Source organism: Stigmatopora nigra, chromosome 3 (assembly GCF_051989575.1).
Source record: "Stigmatopora nigra isolate UIUO_SnigA chromosome 3, RoL_Snig_1.1, whole genome shotgun sequence".
NCBI lineage: Eukaryota > Metazoa > Chordata > Actinopteri > Syngnathiformes > Syngnathidae > Stigmatopora > Stigmatopora nigra.
The window spans coordinates 3951077-3978849 of NC_135510.1; the positions used below are offsets into that span (position 1 = coordinate 3951077).

A 27773-nucleotide genomic window follows, 5' to 3' on the forward strand; every position below is an offset into this window, starting at 1 on the left:
CAGCATGCCCTAAATTAATCTTTTAAGGCTTCCCATGGCGCCTCAATTTGAAATGCAAGCCTGCTCCCGCATTTTATGTGCTTGTGAAACTGAGTTTGACAGTTCTTCATGTGATTTGTCGCCCCGGGATTGGTGAGGTCCAGCCTAATCGGTGAAACTGTTTGCCGTGAATGGTATTCTGGTGATAAATATCAAAGCCGGATTTATTTTATCGCATTCCCAAGCAGGGTTATCTCTCATAATTATAAAAATCCCTTCGGGTACTAAATATATTTGCCATGTTGTGGTGGGTCAGTTTAAGTAAAAGTAACTCATAACTATGGTAACACATGGGGGGTCTCAGAATCTTGGTTCTGACCTCCTAATCTTCGTTTTTTTTAAAAACTGGATTGTAAAAAAAAAAAACATCAGGCTTCTGCTACGTACAAAACAAAGCAAAATTCCGCTAGGAACTGAATTAAATTATCCGCAAAATCCCTCCATTAAAGACAGATTTGTTGGACAAATTTTATTCATAATTATGCGAACAGCATTAACCAAATGCTTCATAGAAATAATTCAATTAAACCCTTAACATTTTATTCTATAAAAAAAAAAAACTAAATGGGAAGAGGCACCACAACCTTAAAATTTGGGTACATGTTCTCCAAATGCCAACTTCACAACTCAACATTTGCAAACTTAGTGTCCCTCAATTAATTTTCACTTACTTGCGCACATACAAACAATGAGAAAAACATTATTTGCTCAATTCGCAGGATATGTTTATTCCTGTCCTTCGTCTCCGCGGCTATGGAATTGTGCCGATAACAGCTAGCGCGCACCGTTTGACTAATTGGCCATCTCGTTTGAGCGATGGCAGCATCGCCTTTTGTGATTTAATAATTGTTTTGTTGTCTGCTCGAGGAAAAATAGTCACATAACAAAAGGAGGCTGCAATTTTAAGACATTGGCTCAGCCTATTTACAATGGAAAAGTGAATTGTCAGTAAATAAGAGTGTAGAATTTTTTTTAAAACTGGAACTACAACAAAACACTGACAACTTAAAAAAGAAACAAAACAAAAATAGTCGAAAATGTAAACGCCTTCATACATGCACTATAAATTAAAAAGTTAAACCAATGCCATGTCATCAAACATAGTTTTGTTGACTGCACAGTTTAGTTCAGCTAAACGTTGGCCACCAACTGGTAAAAACAAAACAAAGTTAAATGAAAAATGAAAACGGAACTGCACTTATTACTTCTATTTGCACAAATTGCAGTTGATGACCAACAGCCTGGTTTGCATGAAACCATGTTTTGGAAAATTTAATAAAACCGGATGTCCAGACCAATTGAAACATGCCCCATATAAAGCCATTTATTTGAAATTACCAGGCACCATCCTGCCTCTTTTCTAGCGTTTTACAATGTCCTAGATAGACAGCTGACCTCCATCTTGATAATCACATAATGGTTCCATCAATACGTTCATGTCGTATGTCTGTAAAACGCTGTTCTAATTCAATGTAGTGGCAGATCCATATATAAGAAAACAATAGATCACATACAACGAAAACTGTTGACTGAAGCACTTCAAACCAAACAATTTAGATGAAAATTATAAAACCAGCACAAGTATCAGTTTCTGTTAAAACACCTAACATGATGCTCAGTTAATGCTTTGAGATGTGTACATGTATTATACACAGATTAAACAGTATACAGTGAATTACTATTCCTTCTCCACATTATTCTGGGTAAAAGTTACTCAAAGTGCTAAATTCTCGTATTTTGTGAAGTTACGTAATATTAGATCTTTTTATATCCTATTACTTTGTAAAATTACGCAAAACTTTTTTCACATTACAACTTTCATCTGGTATTTTTATGACTATAGTCCTGTTTGTTTATTGTTGTAAAATTACGAACTTATATTAGAATATTGTGATTTTTTTGTTAAGTTTAGAACGTGTGTATTTTAGTAGTACAATTTTTATCTCGTAGTATAATTACTTTATTTTCAAGTATTTTTTTTGCCTTTGGTTGGCTGTTATGCTCTAACTTTTTGCTTAACAAGTAATACATCTACAAATGGCACAATAGTATTACAGTTCTTATCTCGTAATATTTTGACTTAATTTTCAAGTATTTTTTTTACCTTTTAGTTGGCTGTTATGCTCTAACCTTTTGCTTTACAACAAGTAATACATCTACAAATGCCACAAGCAAAGCATGTCTCCCAATAAGTCTTAACATACTACTCAATTTATCAATTTTAAGGGCAGGAACTGGACACATACTCAGACAGTTTTTTGCTGTATGGATGGATGAATAAACGCACCATCATAGGACCTCTAGGATTCACAATTCATGTGTTTCTGAATCGACCCCTTGAAATGAGCACTTAAGTGTGGATTTCGGTATTAATGGACTTTCCGGTACATTTGGTCCGACGCCAATGGACCCGATTGCTGAGCATGCCTGCAGGACATTAATTGATGGCCGGGTTACACTTGCTAATAAGCATCATAAATAACGATTTAGCAGGGGCGAGGGGTGGCAGGGAGGGGGCGGTCTTAAAAATATGAACGGCCGAGTTGACATCTTAATGGAGATCTTAGTGAGAGGACATCACGTGGGTGGGCAGGGGGAACCATTATGGCGGCGCTCGGCCCTACGCAATGGAAAAGCGCTGACATAATGACCCAAATGGCACAGACGAGCCAGAGTGCATCTCGTATGTGTCAGGCGTCGCTTTAATGGACAGCCTTGTCAACATGCTCAGCCCCCCTGCACGCATATGGCCCCGCCGCTGACGACACAGCTGTTAAAGATCCGTCAAAAAGCCTCGGCCCGACGTCGACAGGGTGGCACGGTCGCCCCCCTGAAAGTCACTGATGGCGGCCGTAAAACCACAGAGCATTCACTGACGGCGTCATTGATTTTATCCTCGAATTATTGTTGAGGACACGCCATACCTTGCATATCAATGGCGGGCCTTTCACAAGCCGGTAAAAAGTGAGGAGGGCAAATGGTTTGCAGACCAGAGCCATTGCAGTATTTTGTTGGGTGTGTAGGAGTTGGAAGTTGAGCAACATACACACACACACACATGCCGATGCAGTTTGCCAAGTTTTACCTCAGCTTATTTGCAGCCAGGAAGCTCATCAGTGGAAGTGCAGGTTTTGCCAATATAACTTTTTCATGGGAGCGAAGCTCAAATTTGGGGATTAACAAACAACAACAAAAGTCCACTGCCAGGATTGTGGGTTCGGGTGGGCTTCCATGTTCTGCACTTTGACCGTAGTTAAAGAATTGAACTAAATATTGGTAGAAGCATAATGATAATTGATCCGAACCTGACCTTTTACCTCCTTTTGGATAAAATTGAAGATCCCAGCCATTAACAGTAGGATACAGTATGGGTTAGTTACCAGCCAATCAGGGCACAGAGAGACCAAGTAATCACACATGCACACTCGTACCTTGGGACAATTTGAAGTGGTATTAGGTGGCTCTTAAAGTCTAAATGTTTATTCTTAACATTTATCCTGATATGTGTCATGTTTTGGGAGCGAATCACGAACGTTTAACCTGTCAAACAGTTACGATTGGAAAATTGTTAGCTGGCTCAATATAGATGTGATTTTGCTGTTGCAGCCGTGCCTGTGATGAGTAAAGTAAACAGTTCAAGATAACAAGCAGATCTATATATATAAAAAAGACTGTTAAAGCTAGCCTCAAACATACAGGTGAAATGTTCTACTTTATTTTGCAGAATCTGTGAACCACTGCCCCATACTGGCAAAGTGGCGGCCCGGGGGCCAAATCTGGCATGCCACATCATTTTGTGTGGCCCAGCAAAGTAAATCATGAGAACCGACTTACTGTTATAGGATCAAATCAGAATGAAAAGTATAGATGTGTATTAAATTTCCTGATTTTCCACCTTTTAAATCAATAATTGTAATTTTTTTAATCAATTCTTTTTGTTTTTAGTTCAAAGATCCTTATGTAAAATCTAAAAATATATATAAAAAGCTAAAATAAACATTGTTTTAGATTTACAAAAAACTTAATATATTTAGGGCATTTATTCCAATTCTTTTAATCCATTTATAAAAAAAAAATCTAAATATTATATTTAAAATGGTCCGGCCCACGTGAAATCAAGTTTATGTTACCACGGCCCGTGAACCAACCCGAGTGTGACACCCTTGCGCATAAAGTATATACATAATCAAAAGCCTTTTTCAGTTTCTTTAAAAACAAAGCAAACATAAGTAACTACTAAAAATTAGTTGCCTACATAATGTAAACTAGAGCTCTCATTTACTCCTGGTTTCTGTGTAGTGTAATAAGTCCCGTGTAGAGTTCTTACAGCAAAGCGGTGGACATACACTGTTATTAGTCTACATACTAACTTGACAGCAGCTTTTGTTAGGTTTCCTTGAAGTTCCGCTAGTGTATGTGCCAGTGCTTAAAAAGAGTGTCTGAAACAGCGATTGCACATCCTGGAATGTGTATGTCCACTTTTCGTGCAGGTTGTGTGTGTTTATGAAAGCGAGCCAATGTCTTCTGGGGCCTAGTGGGGTGACAGTTGTGTTCTGGCAAGTAGGTAATTAGCATGCATTATTCAAATGAAAGACGGTGGGAATGAGGGTGGGGACCCAATCCACCTGGTTGTCAGGCTCCCGAGCTCATCTCGTTCAGCCCCACTTACTCGGCACATTAAGAACATCACAGTGGTTCTTGTCAGTGTGTTACCCCCACCCTCATTTCACCCACATTTACGTTCCAACCTCTGCAGGGGACAATGCACCAAATTGAATGGATCACATTATGAAAGAATTAACCACGAACCTATCGTATATTGGCGAGTATCATCAAAAATACACTACAGGTTAGTTTCAAGAGCGTATTCAGTTAATCCCCATTACAGTGTTCCCTCGCTTATCGCGGTTAATGGGGACTGGGACCACCCGCGATAAGTGCATTCCCGCGAAGTAGGGATTCCCCTTCAAAAATGCTTAATTTGAATTTAATTACAATTTTTATTTATTTTTATTTTTTTATTGTTACCCCCTGTATACAGCACACCATATAGAATACGGGTAGAGAGAGTCAAATTCATGTTCTAACAAAAAAACTGTAAAATATGTTGTTTCAATGTGATATTTGTATTTTTTTTTTTCACAAAAAATCTGCGAAGCTCTGAGTCCGCGATAGCTGAACCGCGAAGTAGCGGGGAACACTATTTAAAAAAAGGTGAATTTCACTGTATTTCTCTTGGCGTTCTTATTATTACGGCCACCATCTTGGTATTCCAAGCATGATTTTTGGGTGCCGCTACATTTTTTTTCTCTCCCCCTTACCCAAGCCTTTTGGCACTTTGAGCCTCCACACTGACCACCAGCTGCTTTGCTTCTGTGTTGCCTTCTCATCTCCTGATTCCATTTACCCACAGATGAGTCATTAGCACTTTAGTGTTATCACCCACTCATTTCCCCCTCAATCCCTTCCTAACCCCCACTCTCATCCAGAAGAGGCCTCTGTTTACCAAATTGATCAATTATGTGTGTAGAGTTTGCTCCCTAACCACTGCCTTCATGTGTTTTAGCCGTGCCAATATTTACGTGTTCGTTAACTCCTCTTTCAACACATTCTATAAGATATTTGTCCTTGGACAACTTATAGAGCCCCAAAAAAGTGAGTGGCTCATCAACTTTTACCTCATAAACAAAACATAAATACAAACAAAACACTAGAAATGACAAATGGTGACATTAAACCAAGGCAATTGGAGGAAAAACTGCACTTTGTCAGTTTCTACAATGGTTTTCTCCCCACTCACTATGCAACAATGCTTCTCCTGGCTCAAGGTCCAATTGTCAGTGGATTGACTGGCCATGAAATTAGACTGGCATAAACCCTCCACACTCTTTCCATCCAGCACTTTATAGAGCTGGACCACCAACTGATCGTTTGCTCCAAGGGCTTTGCAATAACAGACTTGGACTGCCCTCATGTGACTAAATATTATACTACCACATGCCATGTCTATTGTGGCAACACATTCAATATAAATAGGAATTTAATACACACTCTATAAAAGATAGAATGTAAATATAAATTAATTTTTATAATTTCAGTAGAAAAATAATCAATTTCTGGCATGAAATCATTGAAAACCTTTTTGGTTTGAGGTTGTTGAGCTTTACCAAAATGTTATTTAATAACTTTAGGGATTATTTCTTCAATTTCAGTCGCTAATAGGATGAAAAGAAGAATTAGGTCCAAATTATTATTGTCTTCATTTATTGATTTTGGATGGGATATCATCAGCTTGACTTTGGTCAGTCTTTTTTAATTCCAGAAAACAGGTAAACTATGACAAATAAAAAATAGATAAATAATGGATACACGTGGAAAAAATACCTATGAAGTACAATAATTGTGTACATTAGATAAATGTATTACATGAGGAACAATCTTGTCTTTATAGACACTATCTATTCAACTTTTACTCCACTTCAAGAATTCCTTCTAACTGAATGGTGGTCATGCTCTTTATGTATTTTAATTAAAAAATGCCAAGGAGCATCATATTTTTAATGTAGTATATTGAACAAAGTAAAACATAATTATAGTATATTATCAAACACAAATGGAAAAATATCTGTGTAGATACTCAACACCACAAGATGGTGCCAACATACTTTTTCTCCCAATTTACATGAGTACGTATAATGTTGTCCGAGAAAGTATGACAAAGAGCAGGTGGCTTCACCAGCTTGCACTTTCCAAAGACACGCCAGCTCCATTTCAGCTTGCTCTCCAGTGACAGCCTATTATTAGGTGGTGCCTTCAAGATAGTTTCGCCTTAGGAATTATTGTGGGCCCTGGAATCCACAAAAAATGGTCTGTAGCACGCCAGCAGAAATAATGGCGATTTCAGCTCAAAGGGGCTTGTTTAAAAGACAAGTTGGTGTAGCCATGTCGAAAGCACTCGTCGGTCAACTAGGGGCAATTTTCAGTGTCCAAACAGCCTCCCTTGTATGTTTTTGGGGGATGTGAGAGGAAATTTGTACCGTAGAAAACCCACACAAGCCCGGGGAAAACATACAAACTCCGTACAGTACAACAGACCTAGGATCGAACCTTTGACCCCTGAACTGTGGGGCTTAACAACTTTTCTGCCAGGCCAACTATAATAAAATTACATCAATATAATTGCAATGAAGATGAATGAATGAAAAATATGAGTGAAAGATTAAAAAAAAACATCACTTGCTGTAATGTAAAGTATTTTTTTGTATTTTTTTTATATTACTGTATTGTAGTACTACATGAAATACTGGAAAAGTGGATTTTGCAGCAATGTGCTTTCAAACTACGAATACCAATACAAATAATTTCACGAATGCTCAGCAGTGTTTATATATTGTTTATTAAAATGTCTCATTCACTTTGAACTCCAAGCTTGACTGAAAAAAAAAATCAATCCCCGTCTCCCTTGGCAACAGGTTATCATGCATAGTTACGAGGAGCAGTTGCTAGGCTCTTTGCCGAGATACCGACCCCTCAATCCGCCGCCGGGGCTACGTAGAAAGCCGTGGGGGTCTTTACTTACGGTACTAAGAAATAAGGGAACAAGTAAAAGAACTACAGGTGGGACAGTCAGCTTGGGCTGCAAAATAGATGTATGCTTCACAGACATCTGTGGAGGGATAATGTCTATAGCCAAAGTGGAGAATCTGCTTCAGTTGCATTTTAATATGTACTTTTTGTGTAAAGTAGAAACTGAACCACAGCCGAACTTCTTTAAAAGAAGAAAAAAAATAGCAACGTAAGACCGCTACGATGTTTGGGAAAGGTGCGGATGACTTCAATCATTATGTCCTTTGTGGTGTTTCCTCAGTGGGGTTGGGAAAAAGTTAAGTGTTGGTAAGAAACTTTGTAGTGTAGCCTGCGTTTTGCAAGATAGCTGTCCTTCTTGAAATGATGCATGACAAGCACCACAGCTGTGGTTGCTATACTTGGATAAAAGCAGTACAAAGTAAAGATAATTTGGGTTTGCTATACAGTTCTCACTCTTTTGGAAATACTTCTTATTTAGAGGATGTTGAAGTGTCTTTAGGGGAATTTTATGTCTAGGTTTAAAAAGGGTTATTTTTGTTCATCTCTTTTTTATTTTTACGTGAGTCCTTCTCAATAGACTTAAGTATATATATGTATATATTTTTACATGCTTTATGTGAAATACAATTATGTAGCATTTCCCCACATATATATACATATATATATATATATATACAATTTCACAATTCTAAATCCAAAAGACGCCATTATTAGTGCCTGAAACTGCATTTCTTGGATAAAAAAAAATACATAAAAATAAATGATTGTTTTACACTGAAAGACCATGGCTATATCAAGACAAAACCGCAATGGGATTTTCACAGTTTCGTATCTATTGTAATATGTGGTATGTAGCAGTACTTGAAATAATGGCATTATTTTTGTTTGAGTGAGGCTGCTGATGAGCATTTTAAAGTGAAAATAAAAAGTTTTGCAACTAACGATTGAATTAATAGCATACACAATTTAGTTATCTATTTTCTGAACTTGTGTAAGCACGACACACAATCCCTTCTGTGCAATAACTTCAGGTTATGCAATAACAATGTGCAATATCTTAGATTGTGCAATATTTTAGAATTTACCTAGCCAGGATGTGACTTTTTCTACTTTTATATTACTATTTATCTTTTTTTTTTACTGGGAAAACGCACTTTGTGGAGTAGCACCACCAATTTTGTTATACGCAGCTGTGTATGATGACAATAAAGACTATAGATTTTATTTTATTTGGATTTGGTAAATTTTAAACAGAACATAAGATGACTAATGCAGAAAACCAACCATCCATTAATAATTATTATTATTTTTAATTTTTTTATTGCTGGATTATAAATTGTACTGGAAACCATTGCTTACAGTTAGTATTTCTGTTTATCTTATCCATATCCTTTCACAATAATTTATCCACAGTGCATAATCTGCACTCAATCGTGTTAAGTTTAACTTCCGTTTTACAATGAAGTGTGTCCCAAGACTTTTCTCTAATTATGGCTTTTAAAAATAAATCCTTCAGGGATCCCTACTGTGCTTTTAGTCACATACATCTGACATAGAGCAGCTGCCACTGTTTGTAACACACACCTTATTATTTTCTTAAGGCACATCCAATTAGTGTGTTGATGATAGACACCAATGGGAGTGCTCCCTCATGAGACCTTCTTCTTGTTCTTTGGTGCGTCAGCGACAAATTGCAACTCGTATCCTCACCTCTGGGGGACAGTATGACAGTGCTCAACATGTGTCCAAAAATTTACACTCCTTACCAAATACACAACCATACACACTATCTTCCAAAACCAGTTTTTTTGCAGTTTTCATTTCTGGAATTTGTTTTAAAGAAAGAGGACATTAACACAAGGTCACCAGATGAGGGGTCAATGTACCAAAGAAACGCTTAATATGAATAGATGTCCACTTCTGACGTCATTTTTAGGATGTTGCGTAAAGGTGAATAAACACTGGGAAAAACAGTGTGAATTTGCCTTTAAGGTTGGCTGATTGTTCACATATTCCGTTGGTATTGTGTCATCTAGCAAGGGAATGGAATATTTCGGGGTTGGTTGGAGGTGAGTGCTTTTATGTGCTCAACTTTTCACTAATTCTTCCTCAATCTACACTTTGCCTTTGAAGAGTTTTTTTTCCTTGCATTTTGTCGACTCCTATTACTCTGAAAATACCTTAAATACTCCCTTTTTTTTGGTTTTTATTTCCTATTCAGGATTCTAGGTGAGACTAAACCTCTCCCAATTGCTATTTGATAATATCCATGTTGTGTTTTGGACTAATTGACAGTTAATCAAAGAGCAAATTTGAGGTACTCTGACTTCTTAGTCCCACTTTTGAATAGACAAGACAATTCCAGACTTTTAATTGGCTATTAGTGTGAATGTAAGTAGCGATGTTTATTTGCCATCATCTGACCCCCAAAATAAGGTTTGGCCTTCCATCTTAGTAAGACACAAGACTTAATGGAAATGGGAAAAAAATTGTGATGAAATGATTTTACATTTTAAGGAAAGGCTACGTTTATATCAACTGAAGCTGACCGAAATGAATACGTAATTAATTTATTCATGTGTGTTGCCATACTGCTTAGCTGTGTTTTACCTATTTAGTATATTATGTAACATTTTTGGATGTTGCAGGCGTACTTATGCACAGACATGCTTTTTCAAAATTCCCTTATATATATTATATTGCATTGATTTAACCTAAAGATACAAATTCGGATTAATCATTATCAGGTTCATTATTATACATTTTCTAGTAATATAATCATATAAATTGTTATTTTGTTGCATTTACATGCATGTCCTCAGGTAACCTTACATTGCTAAATGGGAAGTAAAGATTTAACATATAACACATTTCTTATCATACAGCTGTAGTTTATGTTGATTCCATTTGAAATAGATTTGTCGTTCATTGTAGTCATTGGATAACACTGATATTTTTTTTTTCATTAAAAAACACATTGTCCTTCAGCCTTAGAGGTGTCTTTGGCAAAGGAGAGACCCCTTGTTGGTTGATAGAATGACAGCTCTAATTGGATTCAAACACTAATTGAAACATAATAAAAATGCATCAGTAGACAGCGAGCCGACAATTACCTCATGCAAATCTCTTGATGACTTGACGTCAGGGGCGTAATTGCAAAAAAAAAAAAATGCATTGATTTTCATTTTTCCTTTTCCTGGAATAACACCAATTCAAATCAGTCTTTATTGGAAGCCGCGTTTACTTGAGGAGGCGTTAAATGCACCATGCAAAAGAAGTGCACAAAAGACTCGGTTGTTTTTCTCTCTTGTTTTCAGGGAGCTATTTGGTAGAGTTTTGATATTGCGATGGGGATTCAGCAAACTCTTGCGTCTATCAAAAGAAAAGATACTTATTTCCTTCAGTGCTATTTTGATTTGTTCAAATAAAATGATTGTCTATCACTGTAGCCATAGCAACAGGTTAATAAGAACCCCCCAACACCCTCTCTTCCTTAGTTTCCGTACAGGTTGCTAAGATACAAGTAGCATCCTGCATCTAGCCAGCCCAATGTGCTTAAACGCCTTGATGTAAATGAACTTTAAACTTTTGGGGCAATGCGAAATTTGTTTTAAAGTAAGACAAGCATGGGCCACACTCAAAAAGGGATGACAACAAATTGACTCCACCCGACGACCTCACGAGCGGTTGGCCCGTGTCGGGAGACGCACGGGCCAATCGGAGGTCTGTTTCCTTGACGTGTACGCGGGGAACTAAGGGCGAAAAAATCCAAAGCGTTGCCTCCGAGTTGCATCAGCTCCATAAAAGTGGGGGCTCGCCGCAATGTCTCTTTACGAGAGCCACTCTCTCGGAGAAGAATTAGCCTCACTTCCCCGCAGTGATGGGCCTTTTTATTAACCACACTGGCATGGTGTGTGCCAGTTCCTGCAGGGGTAAACCGCTGTTAAATTGCCAGGAGAGATGCTTTTGTGGATGCCTTTGTTGCTTGTAAGGTGATGTAATAGCACAGCTGGCTTGATTCACCCCTTTGAGAGAGATGAAATTAGATATTAAGGATGCGTGGTGGCAAAAGTAATAGTGGTGACAATTTTTGCTGTTATCATCCGTCTTTTTCTCTGGTGAATTTGTCATCTGTGGGAAAAAATACATCTACTTGATATGAGAGTAAACAGAGAAGGTTTGAAAAGGCATTAGTGTAGTATGTCTATCGTTCTATCAGTGGCGGTCCGTGAATTTTCTCGTAGCGCTTTCGATGGGTAAAATCCACCTATCAATGGTGAAATGGGAAAAATGGCACTAAAATGGGGTAAAGTCCACTTCCTAGAGGCATTTAGTGATTAAATACAAACACTGGAGCTTTTCAGATATCAGAACCAGGCCCACAGTTGAAATATTATTTCGGAATATAGCCATATTTTACTCACCGAAAAAAGAATTTTTAACTGTACACAATATCCATCCTCCTTTCTTCCTTCTTTTCTATCGCCATAGAAGATAATGCTGAAAGTCGAGCCTGTCCTGTCGTATTTCTGGCATAGTCTGTCTTGAAAATGGCTTTACATCAAAACAACAATATTTTTGCTTTTGCAGCTCTCTCCAGATAGTTCGATTTGGCTTGTCCACTTTATCACTAGCCAATCATAGTTGGTGAAAGCGATGACGTATCCCTACGCCTGCGAGAAGGCAATGAGGTATCCATATTCCTGTGACAATGCATTGTGGTCTCTTCAACTCGACATCTGATTGTTTAAAGCCTTAAAGTCTTATCAACGCTTGTTTAATGGAGCAGGGCCTGCAGAACTGACTGTGAAGGCCTTGAGGCAGATTTCTGACCCCGGCAACAAATGATCGCTCAAATGTAATTGGTTAAATGTTTCAATATGAAAACACACAGCTGGAAGCAGTGCAACCAGGGGGAAAAGCAATAAAAGGAAGCTCACTGGCAATTTGGAATCATTTAAGTATTGATGGACAAAATATAATCTATGATTCAGATATTTCTTAGGCCAACAGAGAAGGCCTTGAAGGCCCTGCAGGCTCACCACTGCATTTTATACATTTCTTTGATGTGGTATTACAAAAAGTATACAGAAAAAATCAAGAAAACCCAATTCACAGTATAAGCCTGTTATTGGTCAGTATGCTAATTTTCTATTATGATTTATAACAATTTTCTTCATTATTTCGATTTTTGATCAAAAAAAGGTGGCCAACAAATGGAATGTTATTCTCCGTGATAGAAACCACTCTGCCATCCAATTGTTTTTGAAGAGGTTATTTCAAACCCAAGTTATTACTTATTGATCCCATCTTTACTTGACTGTAATTTGTTCATGATAACCAATCGTCACACACTATATTGTCAATTAAACAAAAGGAATACACCGTCTAGTTCTTATAGAGAGCAGCACCATGTCTGATTAAAAGCTCCCCAATGCGCTCCACGGTAGTCCAAGTTCATTCAATCTCAGCCTTGATTACTCAATTGGACCTATTGATTGAGGGCCAACTTTAATGACCATATTATCTCAAGTGTTAATCATGTGTCCACAGACCTGACGTGTGCATACAGTATGTAAGCAGGGAGAAGCCCTGCCGGATGAACACTGCTAGAAAACACTAGTTGCTACTCTCCTCTAAAGCAGGTTCCTTTTAATTGCATTTTCTTAAAGTTTTATCACCCCATGAATCACACAGGCACGAACAAGGAACAAACACGGACCTGTTTTGTATGTTCGTATAGCTAACATGTAATTCAATAAATTATTGGAGGCCAATTTAACCTTGGGAAATATTAGCCTTTTTAAAGGTGTGTTAGTTTTGGGAACAAGGATTTGGATCTGGGCTCGAAAATAATACAGACCAAACTTTTACATGATTAAATGTTTTTTTTTTAAACAATTTTAAGTCAGATATTTCCTTCTGGTCTCATTATAGTGTAGTCAAAAATTAAATGAGTTGTAAATTGGCAATGTCCTGTTTAAAATGACCGCACAAAGTATTACAAGTGTAATTATAGAATGTTGGAAAGGAATAAAAAATTATGACTTTTTGGGCTTACTTTTAGGTGTGGAATGTTCGTCTCTATCGTAAAATATTTACAAATTTTCTGCAACCAAAACATAATCATGCAATATGCCCTTTTTAACAGACCCGCCCTCATTTTAGGCTTCTCGGCCGTATTTAAAAATCAAGCTTCTTTTCACCTTGACCATAATTAGAAAACATGCTAAAGAAAAATAAGTGCCACACGTTAATATTGCCACTGTTTTCGTTATTTTAACACCCGTACTGTCCACATTTTCCCATTCTGGCTCCAGCTGAGTCTCTCCTGCGTTCACCCTCCCTCCCTTCCACCGCATCTCTGTTTAATTATCCCCCGCTTCTATCCCGCCCTCGTCAGATCTCATCAATGCTTCTTAATTTCCATCAATACCTCTGCAGCCCTCAGTTCCCCCGCACCTGTCCGATCACCATGGTAACATCACCTCGGACAACAAAGACCTCCATAAGACGCGGCGAGCTGTATTCCCCTTGATTAGATATTGATTAAGCTTTTGTAATACATAATGGGATTCCGGGGATTCTGCTGCTTTTGCTTACCGACGTCTTACACGCGCTTTCATTTAGTTATAATCCTTTGTTACTCCGGGGATCTGCATGTAATAAAATTGGAATTTGCCACCCTTTTGTCGAAAGCCTCCCTTCCCGCCACCTGGGGACCTTTTCGCTTCATAAAAGCCTCTTGGGAGCACATCACAATGCATAGAAGAGTCTTATCTATGCATCATCTCCAATTTAAGGAAGTCTGACCAGGCTTGGTTTCTGCTCCACTTGTTGCCAACTGCTTTTGCTTTTAAAGCAAAGAATAGTAAAAAGAGCCTGCTTAAAAGTGCACAGGCTTCTGAGTGCTTGCTAATGGATGCACTGATAGATTAATGGAAGATAAAAGTCAAGCACTAAATGTGCACTAAGTGACAGGTTATAAGTCAATGTGGTAAATATTTGCATATGATATACTTAGGAAGTTGAAAGGTTATTATTCAGGATTACTCAAAGACAAGATATTCAATGCTATAATAAAACGGGGGAATATGGATTCTAAAGAAATGCTCCTGTGCATATTTGGGTTAGATTGACATTCAGTTATATAAATCATAAATGATCGTTGAATGAGTTGTTTCAGAAACTTTTTTTAATATATATATATATATATATATATATATATATATATATATATATATATATATATATATATATATATATATATATATATATATATATATATATATATATATATATATATATATATATATATATATATATATATATATATATATATATATATATATATATATATATATATATATATATATATATATATATATATATATATATATATATATATATATATATATATATATATATATATATATCAGACAAAGTGGGAATAGCATGAATTGATTTCCAACAGGACGAGAAAAGTTATTTTTTAATCATAAAGCTCATAACTATATCATATTTGCATTAAGATATGGTTTGGGGAACACTTCATTTTTTTCTCTCATAAGGCTTTATTCATATGTACATCGTTAGGGTTTTGCAAGGAAACTAATATCCACTGATAAAAATTATGAAACATCCAAAAATAGATACGATATTAAATATCTGCCAATGCAACTGCTAACCGAAGTTGGATTAAAATTCATAATTAAATGGGAAAAACAGTGGCTGGCCATGGGAGCACTATAGTATATTGTTATTTTACTATTTAAAAAATTACAACAGTGAGGATGGGTCAGTTCTGACTATATACTGAAATTTCCCGAATACGGGATGAATAAAGTTATCCAATCTAATTCTTCTTATATTCCTGCCCAACCTATTACTGTTGTACACTTGTTCATGTCAACTATATTGTTAATAAGTAACCATTTAATTCTGTAATTGCTTTTAATTTTAATACACCCTATTTGCCACTGTGAATATTCTGCATTAGTAGAGTATTATGATACATATTCTTAACAGTTTAAGGGAGGGTGACGTATATCCTTGTCCAGTGCTTTTAAATGAAGTCCTTCAAATAAAACTTAGAAAGTGTCATAGTAAGTGAAGTTATCTACCGTCCAAAATTATCTATTGTAGCAATTGTTGCTCCTTTCTTTGTTACAAGTAAAACATGGATAAAAACAACACTCTGTCCTCTGTCCAATCCATACTCCTTGATGAGCCCCAACTCCGAAGCACTGAAAAAAAATGGAGCTGTCAAAAGGTCCTTGTTCTTTCCACCCCCATCTCTCCGTCCCAAAGACAAACAAACTCCCACCGACAATCCTGTTAGCACCTTTCATTCAGCTTCAGGGGCTACAGAACAGATTGAGTATCGACATTGGGTGGCTGCTGAAGCTTATGGCTCAAAGGCACGAGTGGAGGGAAATTCCCCCGTGGTGGGAGATTAAATTGAAGGGACCAAAATAATTCAGCATGACTCACTTGAGAAACAATCCAGTTTGTCATGTGGAATCATGGATTGTCTTTCCGCACAATGGAGCGGCTCTCGGGAGACTTGATAGCGGGAGTCGAGATGTGAATGGCTGAGAGTTAGTGGTCTAGTCTTTGCCCTTTTTTATCACCTGCAAGTTTAGCAACCGTAAATCTATTTCCACACCAATGCAAGTGCACTGATACACCACCAAGGGCAATAAACAAGAAATTATGAGCAGTGTCGCTGGCATGCTTTGGCCATTGACGTCCCTTAGGATGGAATGCTCCATTCGGGGAACAATATCTGTCTGAGGGAGTTTAGATGTTTCCGCTGTGATGGGGCAGTTGAGAACGTTGGAATTGGTCAATTCATGTTGTGGGAAGAAACAGCAGCAGAATAGCGTGACCGGACGATTGGTCGCTGGTCTTTTGGTCGCTGGTCTTTTGGTCACTGCTCTTTTGGTCGTTGGTCTTTTGGTCGCCGGTCTTTTGGTCGCCGGTCAAATGTACTTAGATATTAAACAGTACTTGGATATTAAACAGTACTTGGATATTAAACAGTACTTGGATATTAAACAGTACTTGGATATTAAACAGTACTTGGATATTAAACAGTACTTGGATATTAAACAGTACTTGGATATTAAACAGTACTTGGATATTAAACAGTACTTGGATATTAAACAATACTTGGATATTAAACAGTACTTGGATATTAAACAGTACTTGGATATTAAACAGTACTTGGATATTAAACAATACTTGGATATTAAACAGTACTTGGATATTAAACAGTACTTGGATATTAAACAGTACTTGGATATTAAACTCTCTCTCTTTAGATAATAAACTCTCTCTCTTTAGATAATAAACTTTCTCTCTTTAGATAATAAACTCTCTCTCTTAGATAATAAACTCTCTCTCTTAGATAATAAACTCTCTCGCTTAGATATTGAACTCTCTCTCATCAATGTAATTTTGAGAGCTGGCTTCAACAGTAAAACTCTCTGTCACAATTTGACCGGCGACCAAAAGGGACCAAAAGACCGGCGACCAAATGTCCGAGCACCCAGAAAAGGTTCTTTGTGTTTCTCGGATTAAGACTAGAATTTAACCTAACTGATGGACTTGGGGTTGGTAACCATTAAAAACCATTGAATTAAGTCACAGGATTTACCATTCATAGTATCAGTCTTAGGTGGGCCCAGTAGCAGTTACATTATCTCATACTGTGATTATTTGCTATGGACACGTCTTGGCATTTTAAAGTTAAAAGTTTAGATTTATCGTCAAATTGATTAGTTTGTTGTTTGGCTAAAAGTTTTAATTTAGGCACTTACGATTTTCATATGTTTGGGTTACATCACTTCAATGAAAATAAACAAATAATCCGACTTTTATGAGATTTCTATTGGTGATATGTCTGCCATTGCATTGATTACGGATTAAGGCGATGTTTCCCAAGCATAACATCTGCTTTAAATGTTAAATATTGGGAAAATAAGAGACGAGGAGACAATGGGCCATTTTGAATTAAAATATACAAAAGCCTGTAATGTGACCTTTTATTCTCTTTTGCCATGCAGGCTACGTCAATAAGTTGCTCCACGATTAATCAATTGCCTTACCACCACCACACTTTTGCGCCTGAATTTCAGTTCTGCAGTAACACCTTAATAATGAGAGCCCAAGATCCATTCCTCTTTAATCAATTCGTTCTGCTCTCCTTTCAATCTCCTTCCCATTTATTATGTATTATTCACCCTTTTTCCAACAATTTTCTACTAATCACCTTATCTCATTCGCTGTTTGTCCTTGTTAGTTTATACAATCGCGTCTGATATGCACAACGTGTAACATTACATATCAGTAATTTTTCATTGGGACGTCCAAAAAATGGAGCCGACAAGCCAAGCATTGTTTTCATCATACGTATATATGTTTCATCATATGTATATATGGCATAACCTCTTGTAGATATAAAGAAAAAAGTGCTAGTCAGACAAAAAAATATGGTACTCGTACTCATTTTAGATATTTAGATTTTTTTTAAATAAATGGATTAAATGAACTGGTTAAAAAGCCCTGAATATTCAGTTTTTTATAGATCTAAAACAATGTTTATTTGAGCTTTTTTTTTAAAATATATTAATATATTTTAAAATGTTTTTTCAACTAGAAACAGAATTTTAAAAAAAAAAAATGATGATTATTGATTTAAAAGGGGGAAAATCAGGAAATTTAATATACATCTATACTCTTCGCTTTAATTTGATCCTAAAACTGATATCCAAAGTAGTGTTGTATGAGTGTCTGATTGTTACTTATGCTTGTACTTTTTATTGTTTTTAAAAGTACATGTATGTTAATTCCAAATGTATCATCAACTAAATTACTAAGAAATGAAAAGGACAAGCCAGGGAATCATTTTTCTACAGGACTGTGCTTTATTTTAGTCTAAGCAGAATATAATGAACTAGAGAACTACAGCGTTCAGGAGCACTATAGGGGAGGGTATCACTCCAAAATCTTAGATCAGTCCGGAGCCAACTTGAATTCGAATTACATCGGTTTAAGAAAAGCAAAAAGAAATGCTATCTCTGTTGGTTCGAGTCATGGAATAATGCCCTTTCATTCATTGCTGATTTTAATAAAAACACGAGAGTGAATGAATTGGACTTGACGGCAAAGCTGGGAATGATTTGTGATAGAAAAATCCATGAAGACAAATCTCAAAAGACTCAGTGTGACTTCTCTAAAGGCTCGGATTGGATTCTCAGTTGGCGCAAATCGCTCAGTCTTCCGAGATTGCTTACGTTTTGGTCCTTGCAACCAATGGCGATGGAGATATTTTCATTCATGCAACGAATGGGCTTGAGGTAAATTAAAAACAGCATTTTTTTTTTACACTTTCGCGATGTAGCATAACCCCCTTATTACAATACAGGGTATCCAAGCAATGTTCACAGGTAGTACTGCGTGAGAGAGAGAATAGGCTGAGTTTAAGGCAGAATTCCCTCATCACATTGGCAAAATAACATCTGCAGTGGACTGCGGTTGGGAGGCAAAACCCTTGCCGCAAAAAAATCAGATAACAAGCACGTAAACATAGAGTCAGTGAAGTCCAGAGACATGACAAATCACCAGCCCTTAAGAAATGAAACATAATGAAACAGACATTTCATCCATCTCTTAAATACAAGTTTACAGCATAGGTTTTGATTTAATGTTGTTGTTGGATTTTCTTGAATTTGCCTTCTTCTGGGGACTCCTTTCTGACAAAGGACCAGTTAAATGAAGCGTCTTACACTATCAAGGTCAAAAGTGATTCTAGAACTGGACAAGAATATTTAGTTTTAAGGTCCATGTCATTTGTTATTGGCATGACAAGTCTACAGGATCCCCAAAAGTGACATAAGCAAGAGTAGTTTGGACTTACTCCTCAAACCAGTAACATTAGTGCATTTTTTTCCCAGTTTATTATTGATCCAAGAGCTGTCAGCATGCACAATCTCTTATGGATTTTCTTTTTTCTTTACATATGCAGCCTGAAAAATATAAATAAAAAAACACAGCCTAATAAATCTCAAGACAATGAGTCCAACCCAGCTTCGGAAAACTTTGGAGAAATCACAGATTTTCCAATATGAGTATAAAATCCCCGTGAAATACTGTACAAGAAATAAAACGGTGTTATGTTATTTTATTTTTTAATCATTTGATAAGTTCCTTCTCTCTGAATGAAATATATTATTTAGTTCTTTTTTTTTTTAAAACTTTCGTTTTAATTTGGACTTATGCACATGAAATATTCTACGTTGCCAATAAAAAAGGCTAAATAAACTTAAAAAATAAGCTATATAGTATGTACAAGAGGAATGTAGCAGCAGTGTGGTCGAGAGTTATGGTAGTTGGCATGTTTGTTCTAGAAGTCGTCAATTTTCTGTTCTCTTCCATTTGCCACATAGGTTAGGTCCAATGCTGCTTTTTTTAATGTTTACAATGGTGACCTTAAGTTTTGGTATTGATTAACCCAACTAGCCTCTAGGCAGAGTATAGTGCCTCACAAAAGTTACTGCGACCATAGCCTTGTTTCTAACCAAGTAGTTCGTTCAAATTTAGTTTGGAATGCAGGGTTCATCTTTCTAAAATCTACAAACTGTCAAGTCAGTTTGGCACTCCCAATGGTACAATTCTGTATGCTTTGGTATGTTTTTTTGAAGACTGCTGGCTTGATTGGTTCACCTTTTTAAAACTGTCAACAAAATATAAATTATGCCTATTCATATCTTAGGGAAAACTCCAGGGTTATTGACCGAAAATCGAAATCACATCAATAGCCTAATTTAAAAAGAGTCTTATTTATAATGACGGGTCAATACTTTACTAATACCAAAGAAGATTCTTGTCTAGTGTCTGTAAGCTTTGGTCCAGTGCTTGGAAGTGTAAAAGATTTAAACCTTAAGGGATTAAGGAAAAAAAAAGACTCCGAGATCCCAGCACTGCTGTGTTGTTTATAGTGACATCATTGTACGAGAAAGTGTGGCTTCTCAGATCACACTGCTGTACGATCTCTCTAGTTTTGTATTTCATAGCTATTTACAAGAATAAATCATACAAAAATTGGTCATCATTATTGTTCCGAGTCCAACATCATGGTATATTCCTTGCGACTTATGTGCAATATTGGCTAACCACACTGCAATCTGTTTGTTGTTACTCTTGTGATTGGTTGATGATAGGTAATTCATCAACCTGTTAGTACTGCCGCCCTGTGACAGGATGTGATCTCCTATCAGGATGTGGCAGTAAGGAGAGGCTCTGAACCTCTCCACTTATCATGACATCATTGCGCCTGATGCCCTGAGTATCAGAAGTGATTTTGTGGAGTTTTCAGGTTCCACCCACCTCTCCACTATTATCACCCAGTACCAATTTCTATCTCCTAGATCCCATTTTCACAGCAAAAATCGCTGTCCAAACTGCAGTGAGATGACGGTAAAGCTCTGTCCCAAAGCAGATCTTAAATAAGTACTCGTTTTTTTCTCCTGTCAAAGAGGTTACTGTAATTATCTTGACATTTTCAGTCAATTAGATTTCACTTCCTTTCCTTAACAATGTCTACTATTTTAGGATGTGTGTTGGAAAACGGAGAATTTAAAATTTAAAAAAAAAGAACAGTACTGACTAAACTGTGGCACTTTTGACAATGATTCTTTACATTAAATATCATCAAATATGCTTTTGTCTCTCAAGCACAACCATTAAATGAAGCACATATTGCATTTCTGGAAAGACTGACTTTTTAGGTTTGTATTTTTTTCAAACAATTACTAAACCTCATTAAAAATCTGCACTATTTATTGACTTAATTCGACCATTTTTGTTAATGTGACATTTCCAGGAAACGGCATCCTCCAGGTTTTTAATTAGCTGATATAACCCTTACGGTTAAAGGTTTTGGTATCATCATAACACACTTGTATGGTGGTTCTTAATCCATATTTAAAAAAATATATATGTTAATCTGGACACATCTTTTATCGTATTTAGTAATTTGGATGTTGTATGTCATTGCATCTCTCATGTATTAATATTCTCCTAGGTCATAAACCTGACCACTTTTTAGCCCCTTTGAACTGCTTATCCCCGAGAGGACATAAACATAACTAATGTTGCGGTGTATCAAGATGTTTAATTATTCTTGCAAGGGGAGATTAGGTCAAAAATTCTGTGCTGGGTAGTTTGTACCATGCTAGGCTAGCCTGGGGGCAAAACTGGCAACTGAGAACTAAACTGGCTTCTGGTAACTTTTGATAACACTGTGAATAGTTGTGCAAGGTTTGTTTGTTCATTTCTGCTATTGGAGTATACTCATCATAGTCAAGGGAACGACCTTGTTTGTTGAATTCTGTACTGTGTGTAACCTTTTAATTCAAAATGCCCCCAACTTTTGCGGGAATTGTGATAAAAAGGTTCTTAAGCAACATGGACACAATTTTAGACATAGCATTTCCATCCTCTAGTATCACAATCTATTAAGTACTGAATAATTTGGCAGATTTGTAGGTGGCGGTCAACTATCATGAACCAAGATTTTGTCTAATTTGAATGTTGTCATTCATGGAATCCACATTCCCAAAAACAACCTTTTAATTTGGTCTCATAAAATCTTTATGATGATCTTTTAAAATTCTGTAGCTCGATAAAAGCTGGTAATTACTTTACTTGACTGGCTAATGCGGGCCATGGAGTAATATAAGTGTAGCGTGATCAGATATTGGTTTCAGTATTATAAACAGCTGAGTGATGATATTTTTACTCTGTCTTGGCAACTTGTGCTTTTCCACAGTTAATCTACAAACTTGTAACTCATTGGTCATCAGTTATTTATGATCAAATCTGGTATCAATGTATATCTCTTGTGGGAAAAAATGGGTATTGAATCCTTAAACTGTTTGGACCAAGCTAACACACTTGTCGAACTCACAACACAGATATATGGAGCTTGTCACCAAGGGGCTTGGTTACACCCTCTATTTTTATAGTGTTTGGGCTTCATCCTAGAAACATTACTTTGAAGGATGTTCACTCCCCTTCACTTCACTTCTTACCATCTGCATTCCACCAGTGTTGGGATCAGACCATTGTAACCTTGCAACCGAACAAATTGGGGGAAGTTCGGAGTCAGAACTCGTTCATATTTTTGGTATTTTACGAAGGAGTGTGTTATATTTTCTATAACTTACATCACAACCAAGAAAGTGGGTCAATGAACATTTCATCTCGAAGTAATTGTCATTAAGTAAAACACTGCTTGATGTTTTTTAGGGACTTTGGACACAACTCTACAACCGTTTTTTAAATGTTCTTCTATGTTTCAACCAAGTGGCATAGCTCCGTTTAGTTTGGCATGTATTTGATCTTTTAAATGGAAATAGTCAGTTTTTGATTAATTTCTCAGGGGTGTCAAAGTAGTAACTTTGGTAAAATGGTGTACGATGGGTACATTCTCTTTCCACTTATTTGATACTGCAAAATCATTGGATGTGAGCAGAAAGAAAATATCCAAATGTCTGCTTTTCACCCATGGCTAGCCAAGGCAAGATATTATTGCAATTGGATCTATTTTTACAAAGCAGCTCAACATTCACTCTACATACAAAGCACAGCGATGAGGCAAGTGTCAAGATTGTGTCTACCCATTTCACTTATGGAATTGATGTATATATGCCTCATTATAGCGTTTTTCTCTGATACTACTTAAGAAAGCTAAATAATGGCTGGTTTCGATGTCTGGTTTCTACTGCAGAACAAAACGTGGGAATAAACTTCTAATGTAGCATTATTCGTGCAGTGAAAACTGTTATATTTTTACTTTGGAGTTATTTACTTTGGCTAATTAATGTGAAAATTAAATGCCATAGAGCAGTGGTGTCAATCTCATTCCAGAAAGGGCTGAGTGGGTCCAGGTTGTCGTTCCAATTCACCGAGAAGACACCGTTTCACCATTCTGTTCTCTTACAACTGTAATCATTTGATTGCAGTCAGGTGATGCTTCTTCCAGCAGACGTCCTCATTGGTCTAACTGTCTATGTTATTTCAGTAGGGAGGAAAACCTGAACCGTCTCGGCCCTTTAAGGAATCAGTTTGACACGTTTGCCATAGAGTGCGTCCTACTATACGTCTTGGAATTACCATACCATGACAAACTGATCTGTACCACTTGGTCGAAAAACGCAACTATGATTCATTCTGGCGGCAGTTTCGGTAGCTTTTCATTTCTCTAAAAATCTTTGTATTCACCATCCTTCTTCAAACCATTTTGTGTTCCACATTGCATGATACAAAAATGTCAAGGAAAAAAAATCCAAAAGACACCCCAGGGGTCCGTGTTGCTTGGTCTTTTACAGTGGATTGTCGTTTGAATGTAAAGGCTAAGGAGAAGCCTTTAAGTGTCTGCACCCTGTCCAGCGCAGGCACAATTCAGTTCTGTCTTTGTCCTCTACGGGACTCCTTTTGCGGTGCCTCGGACATTGTGATGAGTGCTGCATCCAGTGTCATAGACTGCCGAGTCCATTATTGACTTTTTCTTGTCCTTTTGTCATTGCAACTTCAAGTATTTTTCACATTAGGAAAAATGAGCAAATCTACATGTATTTTTTTTGTTTTTTTCCTTTTTTTTTGTTTTCCCGTAACCTACTTCACTATGATACAACCTGGTGCCTGATTAGCACAAAAATGAGCTCCTTCGCTACAATTTCATTTTTTTTTCTTCAGTACAAGTCCATTTTCTCTGTTAACAGTAGGCCACGGAATACTGATTTAATGATGGGGTTTTTTTTACTAAGAGTAATACTTGCAGCTACAAGGTATGAGTATTTTTTTAAATATATATTTATATATTTATATTCTTTTAAAAAGCATTTTTTAGTCCTTTGGTCCCTATTTCCTAAGGAATGATGCATGTAAATTATCCTGGATTCTTCTTCTTTGTTGTCGTCACCCATCCAGAGCTCGGCCCTGTCACAGAGCACACAACGTCTGTGTAGGCACAAAAACCGAAATGGCAGCAGGCTGGTGTGTGTGTGCGTGTGTGTGTGTGTGTGTGTGTGTGTACGCATGTGTGTGTGTGTGTTCTGTGTTTATGCATGTTTACTTAAGTAGTTGAATTGGCATTTGCACTTATGTACAATGTTTTTTTTTGTTCTTTTCATTAGTTATATCATATTTGTATGAGGGCTGACATATGCATGCTTTGAGCATAATGAGTCTAAAAGTTTTTTTTTTTCGTCTCACACAATCATGTCTAAAAAAGAGCAGCAAAAAAGTCAGTCTGCAAAAAATCTGCTTCCATGGACACAAGCACAAAAGAGAAAAAGGGGAAAAAAGGGAGGAAAAATGGTTTAGGTAAGACGAGTCATTAGCAAAAGAATAAAATCAAAAGGAGTTCAAAAGAAAAAAATAACAACAATGGGATCCTTCACTCAGTCACACATTCTTCTAAGGAGATCAAGGGACCACCTGTCCTTCGTGATATGTAGTGGAGCAAGGAGTCTTTGTACTTTTACTGCACTTTTGGAAATAAGGTGTTGTGGGATCTTCATCCTGCAACACACAGACAGAAGGAGAGACTAACTGACAGGCATAGCCAAAAGCATGACACTCAGACGGGAGGGGTCCCGTCTGTGGGATAATAATATTAGCAATGTGTGTCAATCAAATCCATAAGTGAGCTCAAGGTGGTGTGGAGATTCTTTTTATACCCTTACACAGTGTGCCTATCAAGGCTATTTTAAAGGGACTATGTAAAAAAAAAAAAGAAATACGACCCCAAAAATCTCCATTGACCAAGTTCTCTCATTTCATCTCATTTTTTGAACCGCTCTGACTTTGTTAGGGTTGTGGGGGGTGCTGGAGCCTATCCAAGATGACACTAGGCTATAAGTGGTCAGCTGGAGGTCCACTTTAAAAGATTTAGATTGGTATATGACAATAAATTGGGAACTTTTACCAACATATTTAAGACCACCCAAGATTATAAATGTCTAAGTTATGTTTCAGCCATCTTCTATTTGTTATTAGCAATAGTGCAGAGGTTAGGATGTCTGTCAAAACATATTTTAGTTGTTTATTTGCTAAAACTAGGAACTAAACAATAAAGAAAAACCTAAAAAGCAGTGGCAGCAAAATCCACAAGAGACAGCCCATAGAAATGCTCTTCCTTCGGGTTGACGCATTATAGATAAATATACTTGTGCACTGGAGATTTGGACATAAAAAGATCTAGTTTATCTCTAATATGTTGGGAGCTATGATGTGGGTGAAGAAAGGCTGTGTTATCACAGCAAATTTCTCTCTGAAAGAGTGCACATGAAAGGCTCCGACTCACTGATGCAAACCCGGCACCAGACACTCTTTGTTCTACCGTCCGTCTCTTGTAAACTGAGCTGGTTCCTTAATAGATCTGCTTTTTAGATATTAGTTAAATCGAGGCCAGTCATTAAAAGCATTCAAATGCCCAACATTTCTGATTACGGATTCTGATTTAGAAGCAACAACTGACTCTTGCTTTATACCAAGTATACCAGGGCAGAAGATCAATTACTCTAATGGAGTTTTATATTTTGTTCTCTGCTAACAACTTCTGTGAAAGCACTACTTTTTTTTTACAACTTTACTAGCAAACTTTGATTTTGTTCAGTGAAATCTGTAGTTTATTGCAAACATGCCGTATGAATTACTATCCATATCTTTTCAGTTGTACATTGGGGTTCACCTGTATCATTATTTTCCAACAATGATTTCATTGAACTCTATTTTGACAGATTATTTAGCTCTACTTTGTCCTGAGAGGGTTTTTTGTCATCTTGGAGAATTTGTTTTTATGTCTTTTTCTCACAATGGCTACATTTCAAAGTCTTTTTCTCACAATGGCAGCATTTCAATGTCTTTGACTCACATCTCTGTTAGACTTTGGCTGTGCTGCTCAAACTAGAAGGACCCACTATCTTTTGAGTAAATTTCCAATGTACTCTTATAGGACTTTGCTAGGTTTTAAAGTAGTCTCCGTAAAGAACTTTAAGAGATAGTTGCCTTTATTTCCTCTCTACCACAAAGGGAGTGACGCTACACACCCTCTGCTGACAATCCCATGGGTGCATCCTGCTAAACAAAAGGAAGCGAGGGAGTGACCTGCCTTTGAGAGAACAAACGCTCACTCAAATCGACTTAGTCTTATCAACGTTTGACCTAGCAGGCCACACTGGAAACTTGCAGAGAAAAGACATTCATCAGACCTAATCTGATGCCAGCACAAATACGATTCACCCGACTGCAAAAAAGTTACGGGATGGGATCATCCTCTTACTGGCAGGATGTGCTTTATATGACCGATATTTTAGGGCTAATGTGGGTACGTGGTATTGCTAGCTGCTCTGTTGCCACAGTGTAATTGGTTTGCAGCCTCATAAATAAATGAGAAGCGATTCTGGTGCTGGCCAAACAAAACAATCTTGCACAAGTGAGACCTGCGCAGATGGAAATCCACAGAGAAGTGGAGTGTCAACATTTGCCCGCGCTCATGGTGCGATTTAATTGGCCGCACAAACATGGTAGGGTCATCTTGCTGCTAAACAGCTGTTGAGGGCACGAGGAAAGGGTTCTTTAACACAGACTTTCTTATAAAAACACAAATAAGAGCTCACTTGAGGTGGACACTGAATGTGAAATAGCAAAACACCAATAACAAGGTAGAATATTCAAGGTTGTGCAGTAGAGTCAAACGCCTTCTGGATACCTTCAACTACTTCACTAACTTCAATACAGATGAAGGAATTTCTACAAAGGAGTTCAGTTTTTAGCTTGCCTTTAATAAATACTTCTGATTGATCTGCTCCTTAGTACGGTGCTCGGACGTTTGGTCGTTGGTCTTTTGGTCGTCAGTCTTTTGGTCGTCAGTCTTTTGGTCCCCGGTCTTTTGGCCGTCAGTCTTTTGGTCCCCGGTCTTTTGGCCGTCAGTCTTTTGGTCCCCGGTCATTTGGTCACCGGTCAAATCGAGACAGTTTATTGTTGAAGCCAGCTCTCAAAATGATATTCATGAGAATGAGTTCAATATCTAAGAGAGGGTTTAATATCTAAGTACTGTTTAATATCTAAGTACA

At 37.1% G+C, this 27773-nt stretch overlaps 1 protein-coding gene and 1 long non-coding RNA gene across 7 annotated transcripts in view; one reads left to right on the plus strand and one right to left on the minus strand.

Annotated features, from left to right (window-relative positions):
* The window catches only part of LOC144194558 (uncharacterized), a 195993-nt gene that overhangs the window by 35461 nt on the left and 132759 nt on the right, over positions 1-27773 (plus strand). The gene's annotated exons all lie outside the window — the stretch shown is intronic.
* celf6 (CUGBP Elav-like family member 6) overlaps positions 18535-27773 on the minus strand; it is a 132271-nt gene continuing 123032 nt past the window's right edge. For all 6 annotated transcript variants that reach the window (XM_077713709.1, XM_077713707.1, XM_077713708.1 and 3 more), the window contains exon 13: positions 18535-25218. The gene's annotated coding sequence lies outside the window, so the exon portion shown is untranslated. The remainder of the gene's footprint in view (positions 25219-27773) is intronic.